At 44.5% G+C, this 22,920-nt stretch overlaps 1 protein-coding gene across 16 annotated transcripts in view; it reads right to left on the reverse strand.

The window, feature by feature from the left end:
- celf2 (cugbp, Elav-like family member 2) overlaps positions 1-22,920 on the reverse strand; it is a 614,034-nt gene that overhangs the window by 327,951 nt on the left and 263,163 nt on the right. Inside the window, exon 1 of one of the 16 annotated variants that reach the window (XM_080207692.1) lies at positions 260-392. The exons of the other annotated variants lie outside the window; for them this stretch is intronic. The gene's annotated coding sequence lies outside the window, so the exon portion shown is untranslated. Of the gene's footprint in view, positions 1-259; positions 393-22,920 lie in introns of those variants that run through there. 16 annotated transcript variants of the gene reach the window in all.

Raw genomic sequence — 22,920 nt, forward strand, 5'->3', positions numbered from 1 at the left:
AGGATGAAGAGGCCTACAAGATAGGTCTCGCAACCCCAGGTCGGCAGTTGGTGCGGAACCTCAAACATAACTATGAATATTGAGAAACCACATTTCAAGAGGAAGGAAAGGGGTGACAGTTTCCAAAATGACGGGAATCCGGACTAAAGCCACGCTCATCTTTAAAATCATGAAAGAACAGTTCTCGCGCCTATTACACAGACACAGCCATCTAGCAGCTCACTCACTGACACAGCAGAAAAGTATAACAGACACTTACCTATAATGTACGTTGAGACCTTAGACTGGCTGCTAGCTCTTTGTCTGAAACTAGCAATTAGGTCAAATTCCCCGGCCACCGGCAGGCAAGGATTATGCTCGAGTTTGCGCTTGGCCTCGGCAGAGGGGGCTGGTGGCGTTTGCAACCTTCAGCAAACGAAGGGAAGTCCGTATCTCAACTCTCGGCCACACAGCTGCACAGTTGTATGACTGACGTCATCAACTCACTGGCACTTGTGATGTAGAAGTTACACTTCTTGTTCATGCCAGGAGAAAATGGAAACCAAGCCATCGCAGCTAAAATTAAACCAGCGAGTGCCAAAGTGATGCAGTGTCGCCTTATTAAACACAAAGGAAATCAAACTCGCCACAAAGATCCTCCTCCAATTTCCCATTCCAAGAAATGGAAAGCAGTGTCCTATACCACCATCAGCTGTTGCCATTGTAACGTTCGCCCTCTTCCGATCAACCCTCCCAGAGCTGTTGAGTTCCACCCACCAGTCTCTCTATTCCAGTTACCTACCAGTCTTGGTCAAATGAAAATGGAGAAGTATTCTGAATGGATATTTCATTTTATGATTTTTTGTGTTTTAGATAGCTGGGCCGGAATTCTCCGGCCATTCACGCCGGCTGGATTCTCTGGTTCCCACCCAGAGCTCACTCCTGCCCGCAGGTCTCCCGCCAGCGAGGAGTGACATCATTGGGAGTTCCCACCACAGCAGAGAATTTCGCCGCCAGCAAACAACGCGCCACCTCCCTCTTGTCCATAACTTCTATTTTTGGAAATTGATTGGCCGTTCACACATGCCCCTGTGAGCGAGGATGGAGGATTTGGCACTCAGCCAAGTCTCTGTTCACCTCACCGGGACCAGAGAATCCCACAGGTGTGAATGGCCGGAAGATTCCGACCAGATTTTTAAATGAAGATAAATGGAAAAAAAATGTGGGTTTGAGGAATTACAATTACAATTCAAAGGATGGTTCATGTCCAGGGGTCTGAGGGTTCAGGGTAGACCATTTAGGATGGAGATGAGGAGACATTTCTTCACCCAACGAGTAGTGAGTCTGTGGAATTCATTACCACAGGAAGTAGTTGTTGTCAAAACATTGAATGTATTCAAGAGACGACTGGGCATAGCACTCGGGGAGAACGGGATCAAAGACATGGCGAGAAAGCAGGATGAGGTTATTGAGTTGGACAGTCAGCCATGATCGTGATGAATAGTGGAGTAGGCTCGAAGGGCCAAATGGCCTCTTCCTGCTCCTATCTTCAAAATTTCTATGTTTTACTTAAAAGGATTAGAATTAAGGGTGAGAAAATAAAGAACAACAGCTGGTCTTCTCTTAGCTTTGCAACGGGGCCAGTGAATCTGGTAAGATTATAGTTGTTCACACTAGTGGTGTAAATTATTTATCTGGGTCCCAGAATCAAAAGGATGTTTTGAAGGTAAAGTTTGTTGGCTTCAACCTCTCTCTTGGACATCCTGGGTGAGCCACGTTGCCAAGGGGATAGAATGCAAAGAGTTACTTATTTGGTTTCGGATCTTACCGATGTGATTTCTCACAGAAAAGGCATCCAAAGTCAGACTGGGAGCTGCTTGGAGACAGATAGAGATTGAGACAGAGAGCTGAAGGGTCTTCTCGCAGTGAAGGGACCCCCAAGGAATCTCACCTCTCTCAGAAAACTGGGAATACCGAGGAGAAGCAAAGGGAATTCATGACAGTTCTGGAATGCCTTGGATAAGTCCCAGTGAAGTGAAGGAACGCTCAAGACCCTGTAAAAGGGAACTTTTGGCTGGAAATAAAAGCAGAAAAGAAAGTGATTTTTGGCGTTAATTAATGTGCTTACGAAATAAGTGTTTACTTAGCAGTGCCTGTTTAACCCTTGTACAGCAATTTTTTAAAATTTTAAAAGGTGGAGTCTTGTGCTACAATTTTTTTGGTTAATATTTTTAAAAGTTACCGGCCTCTATTGAGATCGTAATGTATGCTAATTTTTGAGTAACACTGAGTTTGCTTATCCTCCTGTCTTCCGCCTTTATTAGCTTTTATTTCCTTGCAGCTGATTCTTATTTGGCTTGCTGCGGTTTCTCTTTACCCTAAATGACTAGCCCTTTATCCAAGCTAAATGCACGCTTTATTCCTTTGATTTGCTGCCTCTTGTTAAAACTCAAAATAACAAGTTGTTTGGGAGTGTGAAACAAGCTAGCAATTTAACCGGTTCAAAATAAAAGTTGCACAAAATGGTGACCGGCTCCTAAAGAAGTCACAGCTCAGAGCTCCGACGCCAGCTCTGTTGTTTAAAGTTTATTTATTAGTGTCACAAGTAGGCTTGCATTAACACTGCAATGAAGTTATGAAGACCCCTTAGTCACCACATTCCGACACCTGTTTGGGTACACTGAGGGATGAATTTAGCACGGCCAATGCACCTAACCAGCACGTCTTTTAGACTGTGGGAGGAAACCGGAGCACCCGGAGGAAACCCATGCAGACTCAGGGAGAACGTACAAACTCCATACAAACAGTGACCCAAGATGAGAATCGAACCCAGGTCTCCGGCGCTCTGAGACGGCAGTCCTAACCACTGTGAGGTCCCTGGAGCTGTGGGGCAGCAGTACTTGCCAACGTGCCACCTGTTGCGAGGATTCATGCCCCAGCTTTGGGGCAATTTGCCCACTTCAGGACATCATGCCCTGATTCACTATGGCAACTGGGCATTGAGAGGGGCTCAGGCTGACAAATTTGATTTAAATGTTCACAGGCAAGGAGCGACTACGCCTTTAGCAGGAGACAACCGCGTAAAACAAACATTTTTCCAGTTAGCGATCCAAAAATTCTTTCCAGGCTTCCAAATTTATAGGCCTTGCCTGCGTTATGACCCAAACTAAGGTGGGAATGATTTATATCTCCCGTCAAAAAGTGCAGACAACTTGGCATGCACACCTCCAGCATCTGCTACACACAAATAATGCCAACCCACTGTGGAGGAAGGGAGGAAAGATTGCCAATACCAAATCAGGTCATGCAGTTCCAAACCTTCTAAATTTACGCAGAAATATCAGCCTTAAACTGTTCTGACAATGGGGCCTTAATTAACGGCGCGGACCCGAGGAGACGTTGCTGGGCCATCGCCTTGGCACCCAAACCATTCACTCAGCATCAACCGCAGCCTCTGATTAGTATGAAATGGGTGAAGGACGGTATGCTTTATTTGGTTACCAAATTCCCCGGAGCTTTGGAGAAGTTTGGAATTCCTGCCAACGCAAAGATGATTGGAACCAAACTGCATTCAAAAAAATAACAGCAATGTGTTGTGTGGCTTGCATGTGCAGCCTTCGGCTGTCGCCACTGTGCTGTAGTCTGAATCACTTACGACAAAGGCTGATAGATATTGAAGTGTTGGATCAGAGGTGTTCCAATTTTGTGATTGTTTGGCAAAACATTGGGGGAAAAAAAGGAAACTCAACTCAAATCTTTGTGGTTTTCATTCTGAGGCCTTTCCACTGATTTCAATATTAATTTGAACGTGGAACATTGTGTTACCTTGTTGTGGCAGGTCATTCTACACGCCTTACTTCACTACCATTTGTTACATGCAAACAGAGAGGCTGCAGGAGACTGTAAACCTACTAAACACAAAATGGAACAGCTCAGGAGGCTGTTTGGTGCACTGACTCTTTTTTTTAAATTCATTCATGGGACACGGGCATCGCTGGCTGGCCAGCTTTTATTGCCCATCCCTAGTTGTCCTTGGAGGACAGTTGAGAGTCAACCACATTGCTGTGGCTCTGGAATCTCATGTAGGCCAGACCAGGTAGGGATGGCAGATTTCCTTCCCTAAAGGACATCAGTGAACCAGATGGGCTTTTCATGGTCATCAGTAGGTTCTTGATTCCAGTCATTTTTTATTGAATTCAAATTCCACCAGCTACTGTGGTAGGATTCGAATTCGCTTCCCCAGAACATGAGCTGAGTTTCTGGATTAATAGTCCAGTGATAATACCACTAGGCCATTACCTCCCCATGAATGAGCAACTCTCTTTGTGATATTCTCTTGCCTTCTCCCTGTAACCCTGCACACTCTTCCTTTTTAGATAACTGTCCAATTCCCTCTTGAATTCTTCAATTGAATCTGCCTCCACTTTGCACTCAGAGCATGCAGTCCAGACCTTAATCACTCGCTGAGAGAAAAAAAGATTCTCCTCACGTCGATTTTGCTTCTTTTACCAATTACTTTAAATGTATGCCCTCTCATTCTCAATCCTTTCACGAGTGGGAACAGTTTCTCCCCGGCCACTCTGTCCAGATCCCTCGTGATGTTGAAATTCTCCATCAAATCTCCTCTCAGCCTTCTATTCTTCAAGGAAAACAGTCCTAACTTCTCCAGAGTATCTTCACAACTGAAGCTCCTCACCCTTGGACCATTCTTGTGAATCTTTTCTGCACTCTTTTCCCAAGATCTTCACATCCTTCCTAAAATGCCCAGAACTGAACGCTGTGCTCCAGCTGTGGCTGGACCAGTGTCCTAGTTCAACACAATCTCCCGAATCTTGTACTCAGTGTCCCTACTAATAAAGCCTATGATATTGTATGCTTTATTAACTGCTCTCTCAATCTGTCTTAACACCATCAATGACTTCTGTATATATTCACCCAGATCCCTCTGCTCCTGTACCCTGTCTAGATTCATGCCCTTTATTTTACCAAATGAATTTGTACCAAAATGAATCACTTCGTATTTCTTTACATTGGCCTCATTTTCCACCTGTTTGCCGGTTCCACAAGGTGGTGCATTAAAAGACTGGACCGTCATATTAAACAACACTAACACCCTTTCAGGAAGGAAATCTGCTTTCCTTACCCAGTGGGATTATATAGCAATGTGTGCTGCAATTTTGCCCCTGTACTCACTGCAGGTACAAATGACAACGTGGGCGCAAAATATCGCAAGTCTTGGAAAAGGAAAATCTCTCCAGCGAGATCTCGTTTCCCAATTCCAGCCCCTCCTCCCCCACCCTGTGACATCATGAGGTTCCTGCTGAGGAAAGTCAGGAACCGAATTTGATTATATTCCAATACAATTTGATTTGATTTATTATTGTCACGTATATTAAGTGTACAGTGAAAAGTATTGTCGGTTGCGCACTATACGGACAAAACTTACTGTTCATAGAGTACATCGGGGAGAAGGGAAGGAGGGAGTGCGGGATGGGTGGCATGGCAGCACAGTGGATAGCACTGCGGCCTCACAGTGGCAGGGGCCTGGGTTTGAATCCCGGTTTGGGTCACTGTCTGTGTGGAGTTTGCATGTTCTCCCTGTATCTGCATGGGTTTCCTCTGGGTGCTCTGGTTTCCTCCCACAGTCTGAAAGACGTGCTGGTTAGATGAATTGGCCGTGCTAACTAGGGCGTTTTCATAGTAACTTCATTACAGTGTTAATGTGAGCCTATTTGTGACTAATAAGTAAACTTTTTAAAACTTTAAACATAGTGTTATAGTCATAGCTAGGGTGAAGAGAAAGATCAGCTGAATATAGGACCATTCAAAAGTCTGATGGGGCCTCCTGCTGTACTGCCCCTTCCCTCCACATTTCGATTTTCCCCTTGCTGATGTGATGTTGCGTCAATGAGGTTTACAACTGCTTTTTAAAAACGGCGGCCAGGTGAATGGAACCCGCCAGGTGCGCACAGGTTAGCCCTCGGGGGACAGGGACTGGCCGGACAGTGCCAGTGGGGCACCTCCGGGGAGCTCCATGTGGGTGGTCCTCTTATCGGCAGCAGTGCTAACCACTGTGCTGCCCAATGGGCTGAGATGGAAGGGAGCACAGGAATCTCAAACCCTGGATTCAACAGCTTTGTATTGTTTGTTTCTCTACGCAGCTGATGTTATAAAATACAAAATTCTCCATGGATACGAGTGTATTGAACAGGCTGCCATCAATGTGCTGCTTCTCAGTTTTGCAAACATTTTAACTCAGTCTTTACAGTAAAGGCTGTGGGGAAGGGACCATCTGACAAACCTCAAAATGAGATAGAATTTTCAAAAAAGCAAACATTTATTTCTGAGCTGAATTTTAAAACTTACATCGCTGTGAGTGTTCATGACAATTTCTACAGACGAAGGAAACCTGCAAAATGGCATTTCACTTTCAAATGATTTTATCTAACCCTCAATACAGAAAACTCTTAAACCTATTTCCAAATATTTATCTTATCCTTCTCGCCAAGCCAACATTCATTGCCCATCCCTTGTAGACCTCAGATGGTAGTGGTGAGCTGCTGCCTTCAGCTGCTGCAGTCCCCAAGGTGCAGGTACACCCTCTGTGCTGTTAGGGAGGGAATTCCAGGATTTTGACCCAGCGACAGTGAAGGAATGGCCAATATATTTCCAAGTCAGTATGGTGAGTGGCTTGGAGGGGAACCTTCAGGTGGTGGTGCTCCCAGGTATCTGCCGTATCTGCCCTTCTAGGTGCTAGAGGTCGTGGGTTTGGAAGGTGCTGCCCAAGGAACCTTGGTGAGTTCCTGCAGTGCATCTTGTAGATGATACACACAACTGCCACTGTTCATCGGTGGTAGAGGGAGTGAATGTTTGTGGAAGGGGTAGCAATCAGGCGGGTTGCTTTTGTCCTGGATGGTGTTGAGCTTCTTGAGTGTTGTTCGAACTGCACTCATCCAGGCAAATGGAGGGCATTCCATCTCACTTGTGCCTTATAAATGGTGCACTGGCTTTTGAGGAGAGGGGTGGGGGGGGTCAGTGGATGATTTACTCACCACTGGATTCTTAGCCTTTGACCTGCTCTGGTAGCCATAGTATTTGTATGGCTGAGTCCACTTCAAAAACATTTAAACAAATGATATGAGGCAATGATGAATGCAAGGATGAATCGAAACAAATGTTTTGGAGTCTTGGACCCCCTTAATATTGAGTTCTGTGTTACAGCAGGACCCCAGCGTGGCATTGAAGCAGTTCTATACTTATCAGGGCCACTGCATGTTTGAAAAGATATCAAGCCACTCAGAGGGGTAGTGAAGACCCCTTTTGGAAGAGACGCAGGGAATTCCCCTGGCTTTCCTGGCTAGTGTTTATCCTTTAACCAGCAGCACAAAAAGAGACTATCGCGCCATCGTTGTGTTGCTGTTGTGACACTGCTGCACCTCCATTCACGGCTGCATTTACCGCCTCACAGATTGTGACATTACAGAAGACTCCCAATCACATCCTGAGGTCACAAAGGGCGCTACGGAAATGCAAGTATCCTTCTCGCCTCACGCTTTTGAGGTTTCTGCCGAGATTAGGCTGGGAGATTGTGGAACGTTCCCATCCCAGTCACAACAACTCTTCCCACAAGAGAAAAAACAGCCAGGGATTCAGACGCCATGAGCTACAAAGTCAAACTTGCCATATTTTGAGGACAAAACAAAGCTTTGTGGATTGGGGGGGTGTTTGTGTGTGCATTCATGGTTAGGAGGGTCGTTACAGTGCCGAGCCTGGACCTGCAGTGCAGTCCATAATTAGTAGCAGATGCTTTGTGGCCCAGTTGGTGGTTATAAGACACAAGGTGGCCTTGCCAAATGGCTGAGGTACAGTCGCGTATTAGTCATTTGAAAATTATTCACGAGCCGCTCCAATTAGCAGAAGATGGATTTTTCTTATCCACAATCAGAATGAATAACTGGAAGTTGAATTGAAATCAAGCCTTTCCGACGTGACTTTTAATAACATGCCACAAGAGACCAGTGTCCTGCTAAAATCTTCACAGGCTTCCACAACCAGCGGTGCACAATTAGCGTTTATCCCAACCTCATTTACTGGTGGACCTCTGTCTGAAAATCGCAATGGAAAACGAAATAGTAAAATAATAATCAGTCCAGCCTGCCTTGGCCACAATCCGCTCTCATTACTTCCAGACACAGGGAAACCCCCCCAGCTATGTTGGACCTTTCACTCCAGTTTCCTCTGGCCCTTTTTGTACAACATAGACATCCGAATAAATTACAATGCAAGAACTTGCGTTTATGTAGCGCCCTTCACTACTTTTGGGCTTTTCGGCCAATAGAACGCAAGGCAGTCGCTTCAAGCACAGCGAGATCCCAGCAGCAATAATTAAATCAATGCCCAGATTGCCCTGTTTTCCCTTGCAGTGAGTGAGGGTGTGCTGGGCTGATGTCCTCAATACATCACAGCAGTCTTGCTGTGCACCAATTCGGCTGCATTTCAGAAGTGACGGTACACTAGAGTCTGTTGTGAAGCACTCTGGGGTGCCTTAAGGCTGCGAACTGCTCTATATGAACGTGAATTTGGTCTTCTATCTCTTTCAGATGTGCTCTCCCAGTCTGTAATTAGCCGCCCGTCAACAGGCCGGCAGCGCACGTCTTTGGGATGTTCTCTCCCCAGACGTGCCAGGTGAATTTTGGCCTGTGAGTGTGTGACTCTTTTAGGCATTTGGCACAGACAGGATGTGCTGAGTGGCCTCATCAGTGCTGCTGAGAATGAATACAGCCTCCCTGCACTTTCCTTCTGTCCACTGCCCATTTTTACAAACACAGTTAAACGAGTGGGCCCGAGAACTAAAACACAGCGTCGCAAAACGCAGGAAAAAGAAACTGAGATATAAATAGCAGTTCTGACAGAGCTGCAGCCATAAAGATGATTCAGGTGCTATTCCACACTACATCCAGATTGCCAACAACCTGCTCTGGTCCCTCCATGCCAAACACAATAGTTAAGAAAGCCCACCATAACTACTTTCTCAGGAGGTTAAGGAAATTTGGCGTGTCCGATACGATTCTCACCAGTTTTTACAGATGCATCATAGAAAGCATCCTTTCCGGATGTATCACAGCTTGGTATGGTTCCTGCTCTGTCCAAGACGGCAAGAGACTACAAAGGGTCATGAACATAGCCCAATCCATTACTCAAACCAGCCTCCCATCCATTGACTCAGTCTATGCTTCCCGTTTCCACGGAAAAGCAGCCAGCATAATCAAGGACCTCATGCACCCTGGACATTCTCTCTTCCACCTACTTCTGTCAGGCAAAAGTTACAAAAGTCTGAGGTCACAAACCAACCGACTCAAGAACAGCTCCTTCCCTGCTGTCATCAGACTTTTGAATGGACCTACCTTGCATTAAGCTGATCCTAGCTGTGACTGTAACACTACATTCTGCACCCTCTCCTTTCCTTCTTCCCGATAAACTCTATGAATGGTATGCTTTGTCCGTATAGCACGCAAGAAACAATACTTTTCACCGTATCCCAACACATGGAAATCATAGAAACATAGAAATTAAGAGCAGGAGTAGATCATTTGGCCCTTTGAGCCTGCTCCGCCATTCATTTTGATCATGGTTGATATCGAATTGAATATCCTGATTCCCCCTTTCCCCCCATGTGACAATAATAAATCAATTCAAATCAAATCAAACTACAGATATATAGAAGTGTAGTAAATGGTGGGATTGCTGTTACCTCTCTCTGGCGGTGAAGTTCCATCCATTAATAGGTCTTGTTTTGAGTGGTTTTGAACCCGTTTTTGTAATGATTTTAATCAGGCCATTGCGATTGGCCTGCTTGAATATGAGCTCCCTGATTAAGGGTCAAATTAATGGTCTAATCAGGGAGCCCCATGCTCTGTACTTAAATAAGAGTGTCAGTTCCTTTGGCACTCCGGATGTGGATGGCACACTGAGAGCACTCTGGATCTTGTAAATAAAGGGATTTTGGTGAAGGGATCTCCACCTCCAATCACTTATTACAGTTTTGAATAGACCTACCTTATTAAGTTGAAATCTTTCTGCACCCTACTTATAACTGTAACATTACATTCTCCTTTCCTTCCCTATGAATGGTATACTTTGTATAGCTCGTAAGAAACAATACTTTTCACTGTATACTAATACATGTGACAATAATAAATCAAACTGAATAATGGTCAAGTATGTTGCAGATCCGATTCCTGCTCCATTGCTGTAGCTTTGCCAGGAATGTGGCAGGATTCCTGCCAAACTGCCGGGATGTGGCGGTGGGGGGATGTTCGCCCCTCACCAGGTGAGGTGACAGGTGCTGGAGCATGAGTATCTCTGAGAGAACTCCCAGTCTGCTGGATGAAGGTCATTTGAAGGGAATAACTACACAGAAGCACGTGCACCTGAGAGCACTGTGCTGTTGTATAATGGACGGTAAGCAGCGCTCATTTTGACACATTTCGAGGAAGCTTCTTTCAATGCTAAATATAAAGTACAGGGTGACTGCTACACCAAAGATGCTGTACTCACCCACCCACTGACTCACCACCGCCCTCCCCACCTGCCCCCCCAAACAGGAACAATAATCTGGCACACTTCTGCTGAACTTCCCCATCCCATCAGCCTCAGTCATGTGACCAACTCTATATTCCCCACTTCCTCTGGTGATATCATCTGTTGTGGAGGGTCAAAAAAAGGTGACTCAATTTAACCTTCTTGAGGGAGCGGTCAATGCTGACCTTACCAGCAATGTCTACGTCCTACGACTGAATGAAAAAAACATGAAACGCAGAAAAATGTAAGCAAAAAGTAAAAAAAAAGTAAGGAGCATCCCTGCGCTTATGTGGCAGCACTGGCTTCCGGTTCACCAACAGCCCCATTTTAACATTCTGACACTCAGATCCAATGGTCTTCATGGCCTGACCAGAAGATCATAAGACATAGGAGCAGAATTAGGCCACTCGGCCCATTGAGTCTGCTCTGCCATTCAATCATGGCTGATATTTTTCTCATCCCCATCCACCTGTCTTTTCCCATAAACCCTGACCCTCTTTTCTATCCATCTACCTGTCTGTCTGTCTATCTACCTACCTATCTGTCTATCTTTCTATCTGTCTACCCATCTATCTGTCTATCTATCTATCTTTCTATCTGTCTATCTATCTGTCTATCCGCCCACCTACCGATATATCTCTCCATATCTGTTAATGATGAGAGGTGGGTTAGAGGGGGCGATGTAATTGGGGTGGGAGGGAGCATTCAGATAAATGAATAAATGCAGCATATCAGGGGAACAATCAAAGTAATGGTGGACAGATGTTAGCTCTGTCTTCTCTCTCCACAGATGCTGCCAAACCTGCTGAGATTTTCCAGCATTTTCTGCTTTTGTTTCTTATTCCAGCAGCTGCAGTATTTTGCTTTTATTTATATCATGGTTAACTGGGTTTTACAACAAGAGGTTGGTGTGCAGAAGTGTGATGGTGCACCTGTACACAACTGGAATATGATATGTACGTAATAGGAAAGTTATTGAGGTTAAGAGAGAGCGTATAATGCAGACTTGCTGGCATGCTCTCCGGTCATGATGTGGAGATGCCGGTGTTGGACTGGGGTATACACAGTAAGAAGTCTGTCCGGTACCAGAACGTTACGAGGAAAGGTTGGAGAAACTGGGACTGTTCTCATTGGAAAGACGGAGATTGAGGGGGGACATGATAGAGGTATATAAGATACTGAAGGGAATAGACAGAGTCAATAGTGAGAGACTGCTCCCTAGATTGGTTACAAATACAAGAGGACATGATTTAAGGGTGAGGGGGGAGAGGTATAATTTGGATATGAGAGGAAGGTTCTTTACGCAGAGAGTTGTGGGGGTATGGAACGTGCTACCGAGTAGGGTGGTGGAGGCGGGAACGTTGGACTCGTTTAAGGTTCAGTTAGATAGGCACATGAGTGAAACGAGGATGGAGGGTTATGGTAGGGGTTATTAAATAAGGGTTAGAACCTCGGGAGACAGTGGAAAGGCAGGCTTGTGATTAACGTTTTTGTCTTTTTATTCCGCAGGTGGAGGTCCACCTCGTTGTCAAACGAGGGGCATGCACACGGTGGGTCGTGCGTGGGCTGCTCTTGGAAGTTCCGGGAGTGGCCTAGTACTTCGTGTTGGTGTGTGTGCTTGATCCTGGACCGGTAGACGGGCGCCGCAACAGCTCGGTGACTAGCACTGCTAGCTGTGCAGATACATGGATTTGGGCCTGTGTCTGTGGGAGTTTGCGCATTCTCCCTGTGGATGCGTGGGTTTCCTCCGGGCGCTCCGGTTTCCTCCCACACCCCAAAGATGTGCTCTTAGGCTGATTGGTTTTACCAAATTGACACTATTCTCCCCTGAATCTGGCTAAGTCAGGGGTTCTATTTGTAGATACGCAGGGTAGAATAGGTGTAGGGTGATGCGGCGGCATGGGCTTGTTGGGCCGAAGGGCCTGTTTCCCGTGCTGGGTTGTTCTTTGTTCTTTGTTACAGTGCAGAAAGCAGCCATCCAGCCCACCGACTCTCCAAAAGAGCATCCCACACACTCCCCTCTGCCCTATCTCCTTAACCCTATGCATTTAGCAAGGCCAATCCACCTAACCTGCACATCCATTATTTAGACACTAAGGGACAATTTAGCGTTGCCAATCCATTTAACCTGCACATCTTTGGGCTGTGGACGGAAACTGGAGCACCCAGCGGAAACCCATGCAGACACAGGGAGAATGCGCAAACTCCACAGAGACAGTGACCTGAGGCCGGAATCGAACCCAGGTCCCTGGCACTGTGAGGCAGCAGTGCCAACCACGGTGCCAACGTGCCACCCTATGAGGAAAGACAAGTACAAATTAAAGACTCAAAGCATTGAACTGTTCGAACAGAGCGGAGGTTAGAGTGTGATTTAATGTGTTTAAGATTATGAAGGGACGTGACCAACAGATAGAAGACATTTCCACCGTTTGAAGGATTGGGAATAAAGGGCCATATGTAAGATTGCAGCTAAGAGATTTAGGGCAGAAATTTTTATTTTGATTTAAAGGTTGTACAACTGTAGAACGTGCTGTTAACATTGGGAGCAGAGATTGTGTCAACATTTAATAATAAACCAGACAATGGCTGAAGGAAAGGAGAATTGAAGAAGCTTGGAATGAGGAACTCCTGTGGAGACTGAACAAGCTAGCTGAGCTGTGAGTTTCCTTGCTGTAATTTCCGGGTAATTATACATATGCTAAATACCAACCTTCACTTCCAGTCAGACATGGTGGAAAGGGGAAACAGAGGCCACATTTTGCATTTCCACCCATCCTGAGCCATCCCGACAATAGACGTTAAACCTTTCAGAAACATGGGCCTCCCTCACTCTTTTGAAAATGCATCTTCAATATGTTCTGTGCATTGTCAACACTCCAAACTCTCCCCCAATCACCTACTCCCATGGAGTGAAATGCTTCACTTAATGTCGCCATGTGTTTGAATTAAAAGTCTTCATGGACCTCTTTGAGGATGAGAACACGAGTAAAAGATCCGCAGGGAGGGGAAATCAACAGGAACTGGACAATAAATTGTAAAGTAAGATGTATTCCACAGTTCCTGTGTGGGTATTATATCTAGATTTAGTTTGCTATTCCCAATGTGAAGTGTTTCCTATGTCAATACATCTAGGGCAGAGTTCATTAGAAAAGGAATGGCCCGGTTTCATTTCTGTCTAAGCGCATCCAGCGACAGAGACATTTCAGTGACTTGTACAGCTGGCGATGTAAGGGTATTTACTGTGGAAATGCAACAGATTATGCTGTTTAAATCTTGTTCATTTCACAAGACAATGACAGTCTACTGTTGCTGCTAAGGTGTGAGTGATGTGCAAGTCTGCACAACCAACCAATGTCAAAGTAGATCATGTGCAGTTTATACATATCACAGAGTGGCAGAATATCAGGTATAGTCTATTCTGTTGTGGAGTTACAGGATAGATCAGGTACAGTCTATTCTGTTGTGGAGTTACAGGGTAGATCAGGTACAGTCTACTCTGTTGTAGAGTTACAGGGTAGATTAGGTGCAGTCTATTTTGTTGTAGAGTTACAGGATTGATCCATGTGCAGTCAATTTTCTTAAAGAGTTACAGGGCAGATCATGTACAGTCTATTCTGTTGTGGAGTTACAGGGTAGATCAGGTAGTCTATTCTGCTGTGCAGTGACAGGGTATATCATGTACAGTTTATTCTGTTGTAGGGTTACAGGGTAGATCATGTATAATCTATTATTTTGTGCAGTGATGATCACTTCTAGAACTCAGAAGTGATCAAGTCTAAGTTTTCTTCCAGAGATTAAATATTCCTAGATGGATTGTTGTGCAGAAATAATTTCTGATTTCCACTGATGATTAAGCAAAACCTCAGATTATAGAACATTCCACCTTCTTCTCCTCTCCAATATTCACCTCTGAAAGTCAGACAATTGGGTTGCATGGCACATATTTGATCTGGGTGGTCTCCTGGTCACAATGTATTCATTTATTAAATGTTCTTATGTGATTTAGTGAGTCGCAGCAACTGCTTTAAATGGTTGGTTAATAACCTAAATGGTCTTTAATGTACAATATTAATGAGTTGCTGGCCACATGTATTATTACAGCAGCTGTATAAAAGGGTAAAGCATTACAGGTTACATGTACTAGTGATAGACTTCAGATTCTGCGAGTGTGCAGGTTAGAAATAGCTGCTGTCTGCAGACTGAGTGATAGGGGCAGAGGGGAGTGAGAGATTCATGAGCAATCTGGCTTCCCAAAACAAAACTAATTTCTACAGTTTTGCATTTCAGAATTTGTCCTCTGCTTTTAGCTGCATTCTAATGAGAAATTATTGGATATCACATCTTTAGTAGGTAAGAAAACACATCCCATCCTGGGGAATGAATGGAAGTTCTTGTGGTGATCACAGACACGATGGATTATGGAATTTACCTTGTTCTCAATAAGCCAATCATGATAATTGTATTTTTGCACCAGTTTTGGGCAATTTTCTATTACACACTGACTCACACAGATGTGAGGTTCCACCATGTCTGAAATCAGTCTAGTTTCTTACCCAATTGAACACTCCGTGTAAGGATCGATACAACAGGTATAGTCTGTGTATTGGAAGTCTGTGTCACAGCTAAAGCAATACCTGGAAGTTCCATCCCAAGTCGCTCACCATCCTAACTTGGAAAAATATCGCCGTTCCTTCACTGTTGCTGGGTCAAAATCCCAGAACACCATTCCTAACAGCACCTTGGGGTACCTACATCTCAGGGACTGCAACAGTTCATGAAGGCAGCTCACCACCACCTTGTGAAGGACAACTAGGGATGGGCAATAAATGCTGGTCCAGTGGTGATGCCCACGTAGAATCATAGAGCGCAGAAAAGGCCATTTGGCCCATCAAGTCTGATCTGACACGTGAGAAACTCCCTCCTAATCCTACTTGCCAGCACTTGGCCCATAGCCTGTAAACAAATTTTAAAAATTACACCTGGGGCAGAAACTCTGGCTAAAGTTTTCCTCGATTCTGACCTCCTGAGGTCAACTGAAGTGCCATCATGTAATTCTGTGGTTGAGATCAGGTGAACAAGCACAGCTCAGAGAAAGAACCTAATGTGTACAGTTAAGAACCACACCCAATGGTGCCATCACTCGGTGTGGCTTTACAGGGTCTTACACAATGTCTTTGATACGGCTGTCATGTTGTGAGTGCAAGGGTATAGAAATGTACAAGAAGGTTTCTCCTGCTCATCCTCCACAGCATTGTTGATCACATTATCAGAAGGATGTAGAGGCTTTGGAGAGGTTACAGGAAAGATTTACTAGGATGTTGCCTGGTATGGAGGGCATTAGGTATGAGGGGAGGTTGGAGAAACTTGGTTTGTTCTCATTAGAATGACAGAGACTCAGGGGCAACCTGATAAATGTCTACAAGATTATGAGGGACATGGACAGAGTGGAGAGTCAGAAGTTTTTTCCCAGGGTGGAACAATCAATTACTAGGGGGCACAGGTTTAAGGTGCAAGTGGCAAGATTTAAAGGAGATGTACGAGGCAAGTTTTTTTTACACAGAGGGTGGTGGGTGCCTGGAACTCGTTGCCGGGAGGATGTAGTGGAAGCAGATACGATAGTGACTTTTAAGGGGCATCTTGACAAATACAGGAATAGGATGGGAATAGAGGGACATGGTCCCAGGACGGGTAGGGGGTTTTAGTTCAGATGGGCAGCATGGTTGGTGCAGGCTTGGAGGGGGAGTGGCTGGGCCTCTTCCTGTGCTGTAATTTTCTTTGTTCTTTGATGGAATAGCCCCAGAAACCCCAAAAAAATGCAACGCTGCTTAACTGCACAATTCCAGGGTATCTCCCGCCAAAGTTCTGACACATGATCAGGACAACACTGTTGGAAGTTGACATACCACAGCCACACTCTCATCAACGGGCTGAAATTGTGCTGAGCAAAATCCTTGGCCGGAACTCTACCACCTTGCCTGCCACGGAATCGGAGGAGGTGAGTGTCCAACAACAGAAATCTCCATTGACCTGGGGCGGGGATTCCCAGTCTTGCCCGAGTGAGGTTGTAAAATCCCACCCCACGTTTCATCTGATAGCTCAAGGTCACCATAAGATAAAACACACACATTAAACAAGAAAAGCTGGCGTAAAGCTTTAAGCTTGAATATTGCTGTGGATCAGTTGATCTTTACAGAAAGCACCTGATTACCATTTCCTGTGAACTAACTGCTACACCAGTTTCATGTCGGGTGGAAAGGTAAAAAAATCTATTCCAATGTGTGTTATAAAAAAGGGCAATCTCCATGTGAATTAACAAACTCACATAATATTGAGCAAAGCCAGAAACTTCATGGTGTTTCATGAAGTCAGCCTAGACTTCATAAGTTTTGCATTTGAATTTGGCACTGTGAGCATCAGGTGTTTTACTCCAGGTATGATTCAAATAACCCACTAGGGAGCTTTTCTCAAACAAAGTTTATTTAAGAATACACTTAACATTAGTGTATTAGAAAATTAGCATAACCTTTACCAACTACAAAAAAAACAAGATATTGTTCAAACTTTAATAGCTAAGTATGCTGTTCCAAATCAAACAACCCTCACACAAACATCTACCTCCTTTATAGGGTTGGCACAGAAAGCAAGTATGCTCGCATGATGCTGGATTTTACAGCTTTCCAACACCTGCTATAGATTACTTCTTTGTATGTTGAATTAAAACACTGAGGCCTTTCCAGTTCTAAACTTTCAGCACCCTTCAGGATAGAGATTCTGCTTGCCTCTAATTTCCAGCTAGCAAACCACCGACAGCAGAATTTTCACTCTGGAATGAGACAAGAAACACTGCTTTCAGTCTGTAGTCCAAACAGCTTCCAACCAAAATGAAACTAAAACCTTGGATTCTTTTTTTGTGAAATAAACTGTCCAAAGCCAGTGGGTGACCAGTCAAGCATGCTCTACCTAAAAATTCCAAAAGGGTCATAAAACTCCAGGAAACTACATTAGGCCAAATTAAAAATAAATATTGCTTCAATGATCCAGGCAACAGTATCACCAAGGCTTGCTTGAAAATAAACTACAGAAAACATGATTAAAATATTTCTCTTAATGATAAGTATTGTCACAACATCTTTAGTAGGATTTGAATTCATGAAATGTTTTATGTTTAATGGGATAGCATGGAGTAGGAGAAGGTGTCTAAACTGCACCTCATGGGCCTTTGCATTATATCCCATGAAGCCTGGGCAACTGAGGTCATTGAAACATGAAACAGCACAAAAAAAAGGCAATTCGGTCCATCAGGTCTATGCTAGTACGTTTTTCCTCATGAATCATCTAATTCTCCTGATTATTCCCAATTGCCAGTCATCCTTACAAGCAACTTTCTGATTTCCATATAACATTTACGAATTGGTTTGCGAGAGAATTTCACATTCTAACTGTCTTCTGAATTATGTTTTTCTATCCCTTCTTTAATTATTTTTATGACTACCTCAAATTGCTAACTTTTTTCTCGACAATTTACCACTGTTGAACTTAATGATTTCTCTAACGTTATTCCTAACCTCAGCTCTCAGGGAAAAGCCCCAGCTACCTAAATCTCTCTTTTACAACTGTTACTCCTCAATCCTAACATCTTTGTGAATCTATTCTTTTCAATACCCTTCACCAATTAGACTGCAATAAAATGATGACAGTATCCAACCATGACCTAACTAAGAACTTGTACTAGGGATGGGCAATAAATGCTGGCCAGCCAACGATGCCCATGTCCCACGAATGAATTAAAAAAACCTTCTTTCCATTCCATACTTCCATATATAAAAGCAAGAATTACATTGTCTTTTATTGAATCTTTTTCAACCTTATCTACTTGTTGCACCATCTCTAATGACCTAGATCTATGCAAGCCCAAGATCCCTCTCTTCCCTAATTCCATTGAACCACTTAAGAAATATTTAATTTCCCTATTGATATTTTCAAAATATATTATCACATTGGTATTCTCCCATAGGTATTGAGAAGCTGTTTCCCATAGCTGGTCACTCTAGAACTAGGGGCAATTGTCTCAAAAGGGGTTGACAATTTCTGACTTAGATGAGGAGAAACGTAGTAAGTCAGAAGGTTGCACATTTTTGAAATTCTCCACTCCAAAGAGATGTGGTTGTTCAGTTGTTGAGCATACTCATGAAAAAGGTCAATAGATTTTTTAACTCTTTAAGGGTATCGTGTGCAGCACAGTGGCACAGTGGTTAGCACTGCTGCCTCACAGCACCGGGTGCCCGGGTTCGATTCCCGGCTTGGGTCACTGACAGTGTGGAGTTTGCACATCCTCCCTGTGCCTGCATGGATTTCCTCCAGGTACTTCAGCTTCCTCCCACACTCTGAAGATGTGCTCATAGATTAGATTGGGTTGGCCATGCTAAATTTCCCCATTTTGTCAGGGGGGATTAGCAAGAGTAAATGCATGGTGTGATGGGGATAGGGCCAGGATGGGATTGTGGTTGGTGCAGCCTCAATGGGCTGAATGGCCTCTTTCTGCCTGGTAGGATTCTATATGATTCATGATTCTATCATAGAGTCACAGAGGTATACAGCACCGAAAAGAGCCCTTCACCCTATTACATCTGTGCCAGCCAAAGACAAACCACCCCCTAATTTTCAAGCACTTGGCATTGCAAGTGTACATCTAAATGCTTCTTGGCAAGGATTAGGGGGGCAAGTGGAGTTGAGTTGGATGATCTTTTTGAATGGCGGAGTAGGCTCAAGGAACTGCATGAGCCTATTCCTGTTTCTTATGTTATGGCCTGCATCCGCCAGTTATCTGCTCATTTCTACATCTTCCTGCAGTCTTTCACAATTTCCCAGGGAAATATTTGAGTTCCATCAGCAAATTTGATATCGCTCCCTTGGTTGCTGAATGCTGTTCTATTTGTATGAGTATTTCTCAATGGCCTTGTCCTGCTTAAATGTTACGAGCCGGAAGACTTGGAAATGGATGTTCTAAATTCTGTTGTCTTACTGGTGGATCAACCCTGAATTAGAACACCAAGATCCTCAAGTTAATGAGAATGCTAATTTAAACTCAATACGTGGCCAAGAAGGCTCCATTGTGCGCGTGTCGGAGTCCCACATGCTTCTACTGTACACTCCTGGCCTAAAGCAAGCAAATTATAAATTAATTTCCTGTTAATGGTCCAATCCACATAAAACTCCTGACGCACATGAATCACTTTGTTCCAATTGCACAGTCCTGTCTCCACAGTGATTGGCTTACATCATACTTTTTGCGTGCAACAAGAGACCTCTCCACTGAACAAACTGGGCCACACTCTATAGCAAGTTCTCATTTCTCTAAAAAAATGAATCTTTCTCAGATGGTCCCGCCTGATGCTCAGCGATATTCTCCAAGGCACCTTCTAACTAAACACACCTGGAGAATGTGCAACTATTAAATTGGAATGGCACAAGGTTTATTTTGAAAGGAACATGAGAGTACTTGAACATAGCCACAATATAGAGGCAATAAATTGCCTATGTACTGAATGATGGACAGCTGTTGGCTGGTACAGGGTTCGTGTAGATCTCAAGAAGCCCTCAACATTCAGGGATCAGACAAAGGTTAATAGTTAATCTCCTGAATATCCCTTATTTTTGTACATAAAATTGTTCAATTAACCTTCTTTTGCTAAGCGTGTTTCAGATGAGGGAATTAAACATAAAATTATTGCATTCTGCAGCAAACCATTGTAATCAATGTGGAGGACCTAAACCTTCATAACATTCTGGCGATAGTACTCAAGATCTGTGACTCCAGAACGTGCCTGGCCCCTAGCCAAGCCGTTTCAGTACAGCTACAATACTGGCATCTACCCAGCAATTGGAAAATTGCCCACATATGTTCCATACACAAAATGCAGGACAAATGCAACTCGACCAATTACTGCCCCATCAGTCTACACTTGGACATGAAGGAGTCAGCAACAGCACAATCAAGTGACTCTTGCTAAGCAATAACATGTTCGTGGGTTCTCCATTTGGGTTCTGCAGGGCCACTCAGCTCCTGACCTCATTACGGCCTTGGGTCAAATATGAACAAATGAGCCGAACTCCTGAGGTGAGGTGAGAGTGGCTGCCCTGACGCCAAGGTAGCATTTGACCAAGTGTGGCACCAAGGAGTCCTGGCACAACTGGAGTCAATGGGAATCAGGGGGAAAACTCATCACTGGTAGAAGCCGTGCCAAGCACAAAGGAAGATTGTTGTGGTTGTTGGAGGTCAATTATCTCAGTCCCAGGACAACACTATAGGATTTCCCCAAGAGCATGTCGGACATCCAACCATCTTCAACTGCTTAATCAATAACCTTCCTTTATAAGGTTAGAAATGGGGATGTTCGCTGATGACTGCATAATGTTCAGCACCTTTCACAATTCCTCAGATACTAAAGCAGTCCATGTCCAAATGCAACACGACCTGGGACAATATCCAAATTTTGGCTGACAAAGAGCAAGTAACATGCGTGCCACAAAAGTGCCAGGCAATGACCATCTCCAACAACTGAAAACCCTGACATTCAATGGCTTTACCATAGCTGGATCCCCCACTATCAATATCCTTGGCATTAGCACTGACCAGAAACTGTTTGCTAGCCATATGGCACTAACCACAAGCAAGAAGTCACTTCTTACTGTGTTTAAATCCAATCCAATGCCGGCATCTCCACATCATGACTAACCGCAAGAGTAGATCAGAGGCTAGATATCCTGTGGCGAGCAACACACCTCCTGATTCCCCAGTGCCTGTCAACCATCAACAAGGTACAAGTTCGGAGGTCATTTGCCTGGATGGGTTCAGCTCCAACAATACTCAAGAAATGTGGCACCATCAGGAATAAGAAACTTGCTTGATTGGCACCCCACCACCAACACACAATGATAGCACTGTGTATACCATCTGCAAGGCGCACTGCAGGAACTCACCAAGGTTCCTTAGGCAGCAATTTCCAAAGCCATGGCTGCTGCCATCTAGAAGGACAAGGACAAGAGAGCAAAGAAGGTTCACCAGGATGTTGGCTGGTCTCGAGGGGGTTGGCTATCAGGTGAGGTTGGATAAACTAGGATTGTTTTCACTGGAAAGATGGAGGCTGAGGGGAGACCTGACAGAGGTCTACATAGACAGGGTGGATAGTCAGAGGCTTTTTCCCAAGGTGGAAGCGTAAATTATAAGGGGGCACAGGTTCAAGATAAGAGGGGGAAAGTTTAAGGGAGATGTGGGGGGGAAGATTTTCGTGCAGAGAGTGGTGGGTGCCTGGAATGCGCTGTCAGAGGAGGTGGTGAAAGAAGGCACATTAGCAACATTTAAGAGGCATCTGGATGGGTACATGAATAGGGAGGGAGTACAGGGATGCGGTCCGAGTTAGGGAAGAAGGTTTTTTTTAGGTTAGTTTGGACACATTGATCGGCACGGGCTTGGAGGGCCGAAGGGCCTGTTCCTGTGCTGTGCTTTTCTTTGTTCTTTGACAGCGGACACGTGGCAACACCACCACCTGGAAGTTCCCCTCCAAAGCATACAGCATCCTGACTTGGAAATATATTACCGTTCTTTCTCTATTGCCAGAGCAGGAGTCACTTGGTGCAGATTCTAAACAGCAGATGTAGGACAGGCATCATACAGTTTTCATTTTAGAATGAAGGGGATTAACAGGTTGAAGAATCCTCCAATGATCATTGTCAGCTGTTTGTCCCTCCCAGCCCACACTTCCCCTCTGCCTCAATCATTACCTGTTCCGTGCCCCTCTATCAGAGTCCCTTCTTTCAGACTCTAAAGTTCTCTCCCTTTGATTGCATCCTCAAAACCCTTTTTGTTGTGCCAGTCTTGGTTCAGTTAGCCCTCTTGCCTCTGAATCATCTGTTCTGAGTTCAAGTCCTACTCTAGGACCTGATTACAAAAATCAAAGCTGACAATCCAGTACTGAGGGAGTGCTGCATCTTCCGAGGTGCTGTCTTTCAGATAAGATATCCAAGACAAGTGAGAACCCATCTGCCTGCAGTGGTGAAGGTGAAAGATCCCATGTCACCTTTGTTTGAAGTAGAGTAGTAGTTTTTACTAGGATGTGCTACTGGGACTTGATGATTTGAGTTATAAGGAGAGGCTGGATAGACTGGGACTTTTTTCTCTGGAGCGCAGGAGGCTGAGGGGTGATCTTATAGAGATCTACAAAATAATGAGGGGCACAGATCAGCTAGACAGTCAATATCTTTTCCCAAAGGTGAGGGAGTCTAAAACCAGACGACATAGGATTAAGGTGAGAAGGGAGAGATACAAAAGGGTCTAGAGGGGAATTTTTTCACACAGAGGGT

This window comes from Carcharhinus amblyrhynchos, chromosome 19, assembly GCF_965287045.1.
Source record: "Carcharhinus amblyrhynchos chromosome 19, sCarAmb.v2.hapA, whole genome shotgun sequence".
Taxonomy (NCBI): domain Eukaryota; kingdom Metazoa; phylum Chordata; class Chondrichthyes; order Carcharhiniformes; family Carcharhinidae; genus Carcharhinus; species Carcharhinus amblyrhynchos.